Source organism: Octopus bimaculoides, chromosome 15, assembly GCF_001194135.2.
Source record: "Octopus bimaculoides isolate UCB-OBI-ISO-001 chromosome 15, ASM119413v2, whole genome shotgun sequence".
NCBI classification, from domain to species: Eukaryota; Metazoa; Mollusca; class Cephalopoda; order Octopoda; family Octopodidae; genus Octopus; species Octopus bimaculoides.
The window spans coordinates 190,687-198,046 of NC_068995.1; the positions used below are offsets into that span (position 1 = coordinate 190,687).

The 7,360-nt window shown below is 38.0% G+C and overlaps 1 protein-coding gene across 1 annotated transcript in view; it reads right to left on the bottom strand.

Annotated features, from left to right (window-relative positions):
* LOC106873739 (uncharacterized) overlaps nt 1–7,360 on the bottom strand; it is a 139,567-nt gene that overhangs the window by 44,840 nt on the left and 87,367 nt on the right. The gene's annotated exons all lie outside the window — the stretch shown is intronic.

Here is a 7,360-nt window from a genome sequence, read left to right on the forward strand (position 1 = left end):
ATATATATATATATATATATATATAAGTATGCATAGCCTTTTTATTATAGGCACAAGGCCTGAAGTTTGTGGGGAGAGAGTGAGTCGATTACATCGACCCCAGTACTCAGCTGGTACTTCTTTTATCGACTCCGAAGGATGAAAGGCAAAGTCGACCTCAGCGGAATTTGAGTTCAAAGTATAAAGACGGACGACATGCCGTTAAGCACTTTGTCCAACATCCATTTGTCCGTTAACCATTTTGTCTACTTTGAAATCTATGTTCTACAATCTTCAATTTCCGTCCGACTTTTGGTATAAACATCATCATATCTTCTATTAATTTAATGCATTTTCATGTGACGCGAAGCACATATCTATCTGTCTATCTATCTATCTATCTTATCCATCTATCCATCTATCTATGCATATGCATGCAGTCATAATACATACTAAAACAAGCACATACATAGCGAGTGAGTGAATGAGTGAGAGAAGGGGTGTGAAAGAAAGTGAGAGAGAGAGAGAGAGAGAAAGAGAGAGAGAGCGGTAGACAGACAAAGTACATGAGAGATCGCGATAAGAGATAAATTAGATCGACGAACAATGGGTGAAAGATTTGAAGGTTGTTCATTCTTTCAAGATAAAAGACGGAAGAGGAGTTTGTGAATCAGAAAGTTTGTCATTGATTCGTCTGAGTGAACGAAAGAAAAGAGCACGAAAAGACCCGAGACCAGCAGATTCTATTATATTTAACAACAACGTCAACAAAACGTTTAAACAGTTACGCACTATTTTCAATTGAAGTCAATGAAGAATTCTCAGTCTCTTGTAAGAGGATGAGAATTATATATTTACTCGATTATATACTGTGACAAAATTAGGTGACGTTGAAAAAAAAAAACCCTTCTAGTATAATGAATGTTTTTCATGAAAGGTAAAATAACCTGTTAGCCAGAAATGTAAGCCATTGAATTAATTTATTTTGTTGGCTCCAATACAGGATCGAAGAGCCGACCGAACAATGTAGAACCAGACACACAGAGGAACAAACACAAAACATAAAAACCATACACGTACAATGACACAACATCTTCAATTAACAACATAACGATATTGGATACTGTGCGGCATGTAATAATCCTTCCTAATGTAGACATAAGTCAATCACATCGACCCCAGTACTTGACTGGTATTTAATTTATCGACTCCGAAAAGATGAAAAGCAAAGTCGACCTAGTCGGAATTTGAACTCAGAACGTAGCGACGGGCGAAATACCGTTAAGCGTTTTGCCCGGCGCACTAACGATTCTGCAAATCGACGCTTTATCATTATTATGATGATGATGATGATTATAGATGCTTGTCTTTTCAGAAATGAAATACCTTGGTGTGTCTGACCTTATTGACCAAGAAAATATTCAGAATGGATTGAACTCCGAGATCGAATTCCAATCAGGTTATTGTGTTTATATTCTCATGTAAACCTGAAAAGAGTGAAAAACCGAGAAACACCCCAACCCGTCCTTAAAAAGTTCTCGTAATTATTACACACCCAGAGACACGCGAGTTGCGAGCCAACAAAGGACCACGGCGCAGCTGGAGTCCAACTACATAATTTTTAATCGACCTTAAACCATCACCACCTACTCAACTATTAAGACAGACGAAATACCGATTTCTTTACTAGGCATAAATCCCTAAACATAGATGGGGACACCACAAGGACAGACAAGACCACAGTGGGGAGAAAAAACATAAAACGAATGTAAATGAAATGAAAGTTATATCAAAATGAAAAAACGAAAATGGACGCATGGGCCCCCACTCCCATGCAGTGCCATTTGAACCGTTATATGTATTATCTACAATTGTTCTTTTTTTTTCCTTTAATTCCATACTTTTTTTTGTCTTTAGTAGAACTTCATTAGTGGTTCGATATCTCTCAAATCCACCACTGGTGGCGACTCTTTAAATTCCACCTCTACTCCTGGCGGGTCAATGCTATCTCCACACATCTCTTTCAACTTTCTGTAGTTTTCTTCTTCAATCAATATTGCCTTCATATCCTCTGCGTAGACGTATGAAGGCACGAAAAAACAAAACGAAAAACGAAACACTGAAATTGAGCAAAGCATTCAGTCTCACACCCACCCATGTACCCACACACGCATTCACAGACAGACACATATGTTTATATATATATATGTATAACACCTCACCAAAAGGAGTAGAAAATCAGATGTTCATATATCTTCTTTTTCAACCTAATACATTTGAACCTCTCTTTTTTTTTTTCAGCGCAAATCATAATTACCTAATTAGTTCATTTCATTATCTATGTAAACACAGTTTCGTCTGCCACGCTCTATGTTTGAACTCTCCCTCTCTTTCACGCTCATTTATTCATTCATTTATTCATTAATTTATCTAATTTTGTCACAGATTGGCTGACCGAAAACTCCTGGTTATAGCTCTAGTTAAGAATTTCAAATGCTCAATTCTATCTCGTTATTATAATATTCTCCCACATCGGCAGCCTGAGTTTTTGCTGTTTCGCGGTACGCCAGCCCTTCTCAAAGAGAAGGAAAGAAAAGATGTGTGTGTGTGTGTGAGAGAGAGAAAGAGAGAGAGAGAGAGAGAGAGAGAGAGAGAGAAAAGTGTTGTATAGTATATAGGAAACTTGGGCAGAGCCGTCATTCGGGTTGGGCAGGATTCAGATGTAATAGAGGCAACGTTTTATGTGACAGAGCTGCATGTAACAACTAGGTTGTATGATGTTTAAGAGAGTTCTAGACAACCCTGCCCATCTATGACATATCTGTGGCCTTGTGCCTTTGTCAGAGCAAAAAAAAAAACATTAAAAGAAATTATTATTATTATTATTATTGCGTCCTTGTGACAAATAAGTTTTATGCGCGTTGCGGAGCAAAGAATTCGATAAAATTGCAGCTAATAATAAGTGTTTTCATTCAATTAAGCTGTTAATATTTTTATGTGAGGGCAGCATGACTGCCTCACCTTCTCCTCCATTGTTGGTTCTTTTCTACACATCTGTTATTCCACGTGATTTAAAGTATCTAAATACATTAGACACACATAAATGCTGACCATTTCCAAGCGCTCTGGTTTGAAGTAAGTCCGCACAAAATGAAGGACTATTGCTGCAATCCTGGAGTCACAGTCGGAAATGATCAGTGCGTGGGAATGCACATGAGTAATGGTGCAGCAGCGTTCTGAGTGCATTTTATTAACATGGGTAACAGTGAGCAAGAGATTAGGTTGATCGGAGTCTGAGATCAATAAGAAAAAGCAGAAAAAAATGGAACCATGGTGTTTCTGTCGAAAACATTTATTCGCTATCATTAGAACCACTGCTCCTAATTATGGTTGCTACAAGGCTTCAATCTAACAGCGGAGTTCGAAGCAATCCAACACTTTTGTACTTAGAAGGTTGCTTCAGTGCAACAGAATAGATACTGGAGCAGGCTACAAAAATTGAAGATCTGCTCCCTACAACGAGGGCGCAGTAGATATGGAGTGATATCTATCTATCTATCTATCTGCCTACTTATATACCTACCTATCTATTTATCTATCTGTCTGTCTGTCTCTCTATGCCTTGATGGATGTCTTTCTATCCATGAACATGTATATCAAATATATTATACATATGTATGCATAAATACAGATATACAGGCACGCACACACACACATTATCTCTCTCCCCCTCTCTCTCTCTGTATGTATATATATATATATATATATATATAAAGATGTATACATGCTTGTGTTTGTGTGTGGGCTTGTACGTGTGTATGTATGATGTCATTTAACATTATAAATCATAAAATATAATAATATATTTTAAATGTAATAAATTTTATATATATATATATATATATATATATATATATATACAATAGTTGTGAATCATATACAAAACGACTGAGAAAAAGTAAGAAGGTAAGGCAGCCACACCGCTCTCATAAAAATATTATTGGTTTAAGTGAATGGAAAAGTGTGTTATAAACTGCAATTTTATTGAATACTTTTCAGTGAAATGCAAAGACAGCTTATTGCATCGCAAGGACGAAAAGCCGAGAGGAGAATATCAAAGGCACGATATACAACACACGAAAATGATCAAAAGAAAATCAACAGCAATAAATATAGCAAAAATTATAAAAATAGAATTAAGAAATAAAAAAAAATCAACCAGATAAGGGAAAATATTCGATTAAGAGTTATTTGGGGAAAGCACCGCACCAAATATTCCGATTTATTCTGCCGACTACAAAGCATCGAAAGATCCGTCTCCTCCAGTTTCTATCTTACTCACAGTAGGCTTATTCAAGCTCACTAGTATTGCCTCTCTCATCCACTATAAGTACACTAGAAGGCAGTGCCTTCCTCCTGAAATGGTGGTACTTGAGGCCTTGCCCAGATTAGAAAATACCTGTCTTCAAAACTTTGAGACGACTCCACCAAACAACCCCTTTCGCCACCGCCATCATCAAGCAGGTCAAAATTTGCCTCTCTTTCCTGTTAAAAGAAGGAAGCACATCGACCTACGCTCAGGTTCAACGGAGAGCCGGGTTCGCTCCCCACGAACCAAGTCCACAAGATACTAATGAACGGACACTGGGTGACGGTGGGTAGACCCGGTTTTGGGCTTCTATGCTATGTTTTGGCGCATATACTTTAACACAGACAACCCAACCTTCATGTTTGGTGTTGAAGAAATGGCGATTCTCGCCGCTGGTCCGTCGTCTGTGTCGTCTCTTCTCACTGCACCTTTCTCACTCACTATTTTCTTTTCTAATCTGATGTTCTTCGTAGCTAACTCTTCTAAAACCAACAGAAACTCCTCTGATTTTCCTTTTTTGTGAAAGCCAAATAATAATAATAATAATGGTTTCAACTCTTGCCACAAAGCCAGCGATTTCGAGAGAGGGTGGGGGGCAAATCGATTACATCGACTCTAGGTCTCAATTGATACTTATTTTATCGATTTCTAGAGGATGGAGGGCAAGGTTAGCCTCTGCGTGATTTGAATTTAGAACGTAACGACGGACGAAAACAACAACAACAACAGCAGCTGCAACTACAACAACAACATCAACAACAATAATAGATGCCCTAATGCAGTACCAGGAACTAGCTCTCATGGCTTCTGATCTTAATTGATTGGAAGTGTTATCAAATACATTCTTTTGTCTTAGTATAAAAGATGGGCGACAACAGATATTTTGCTCAGTACCAGATATTTACTTGTCAGTTGCTTGAATTTAACCAGGTAAGCATGTCCCTTAGTGGTTGGAGATATGTGCATCTCTGATCACGAGCAGAAGTAGTAGGTGGGGCATCAAGCCATGTGTTCAGAGGAATTCTTTAGGGTTTGGATAATTCACCTTTGGAAACATGGCTGTTTCGTCCAACATCCTTAACCTTTATTCAGGGACTTTTTGAGTGGGATGGGCGACTCGACCTGAATAAAATTCTAACTGGGCTCCACTTGCAAGGTCATGCGCTGTTTACCTTGACATGAGAGCACCATGTTGCACACTTGTAATTGTGATGCATGCGCCTGATGTACCCTTATCTGAAGGGCAGTTACGATGGGTATATTGAACTTCGTATAGTTTTGCTCCAGTGTCACTTTGATGGCATCCGCTGTTCTCTCACTCAATAATAATAATAATAATAATAATAATAATATGTAACAAGTTTGAATTGGAAAGAGTTAAGAGCTCTTGGGACTTCATGATTCAGTATGATCATAGAATCAAAGATTGGAAATTTGATACTGCACAAGTAAAATAGAAAGAAAAGTCATGTCTGATCATAGACATTGCTTGACCCGGTGACCGCAAAATTGGAAAGAAAGCGGGGGGGGGGGACCGACGTGATATTAAAGCTTCGAGGAAAGAAATCAAAACAGTGTGGTCAATAAAAAGAGTGCATTTTGTTGAAATAATTGTTGGTGTCCTATGTACAGTGAAAAAAAAATCTGATTAGATAAGTTAGGAATAAAATCAGAACATATCCAGAATTCCTTGGCAGTGCAAGGAATCTCTGCAAAGTTCTCTCGAAACTTGAATGGAGAATACCATCGCAGTTCACGGGCATTGAACTGCGGGTACAATAATGACATCTCCAGCAATAAGTTGAGTATGTTAGATAATAATAATAATGAAAATAGCACCTACAAAAATCAGCTTAGCTTGGAACTGCAAAAATTCTTCAAGCATGACCAGTAAACAAGTGTCACCTTAGTCTGGTGGCTGTGGATAGCTGACACTTTCCATCATACCCAGCAAAATAGGCTTGAGTTTTCATATAATAATAATAATAATATTTAATTTAGACACAAGGACAGCTAGCCATTTTGAGCGGTTTCATTTGCCAATAGTATCGACCTTCAATATTCAATTTGTACTTTATTCCAATCAAACTCGGAGAAATGAAATGTGAAGTTGATTAGTCACGTCGCTATTTGAACTCAGAACATAAAGAATTTGAAGAAATACCGTAAAGCATTTTTCTCGACGCCTTAATGATTCTATCAAACCGCCGCCTTTATAACAGTAACAATTATTCTAACAATGGCAAAGAGAAATGAACCAGTATTTTCTCAAGGACAATTGTCTGTCGATATTTCTAGAACATGTCCACTCCATGACAAACATAAGAGATCACAACTTACAAGGTAGAAGTGAATGTGGGTAAAAAAGAACATAATTTTCAAAGGAAGCCTTTGTTGGTCGTGGTGGTGATGTTGGTGTTAGTTTAGTGGTAGTAGTCATAGTGTTAGTACAGGTTTTAGTGGTTGTGGTATTGGTGGTAGTGGGGCTGATGATGGTGATGTCGGTAGTGGTGGTGCTTAGAGGGAAATAAAAATCAATCAATAAATATATAGAATCTTTGGTTCGCCTCTCGATCGGTTTCTTTGAGGAATCAAGGAGACAAAGATGTCGATAAAAGTTTAAAACAAAGTTTAGAAGAGGTGGGCATGTGGCATGCCGCGTGAGTTGTGTCTCCACAACGGCAGCATAACAACAACAATAGCAATAACAACATCAAAAGCGAAAAAGCATCATAATTATCATTATCATCAACAGTATGACTAAGAAAAGCAAAAGAGAACAACTAAAAGAGCAACAAGGACAAAGGGAAAAACAAGAGCGGAGGAGGAGGGGGAGGAGGGGGAGGACATCTGCAAATACACGAAAACAATTGAGACGTTTTGTTTCCGTTATTTTGTAGTGAAAGAAATTAGAAAACAGGTTTGGAACCCGGAGCGCCAAGTTTGTGGGAATTTTGTTCACGAACATGCGCACATTAACACAATCACACACACACACACACACAATATATA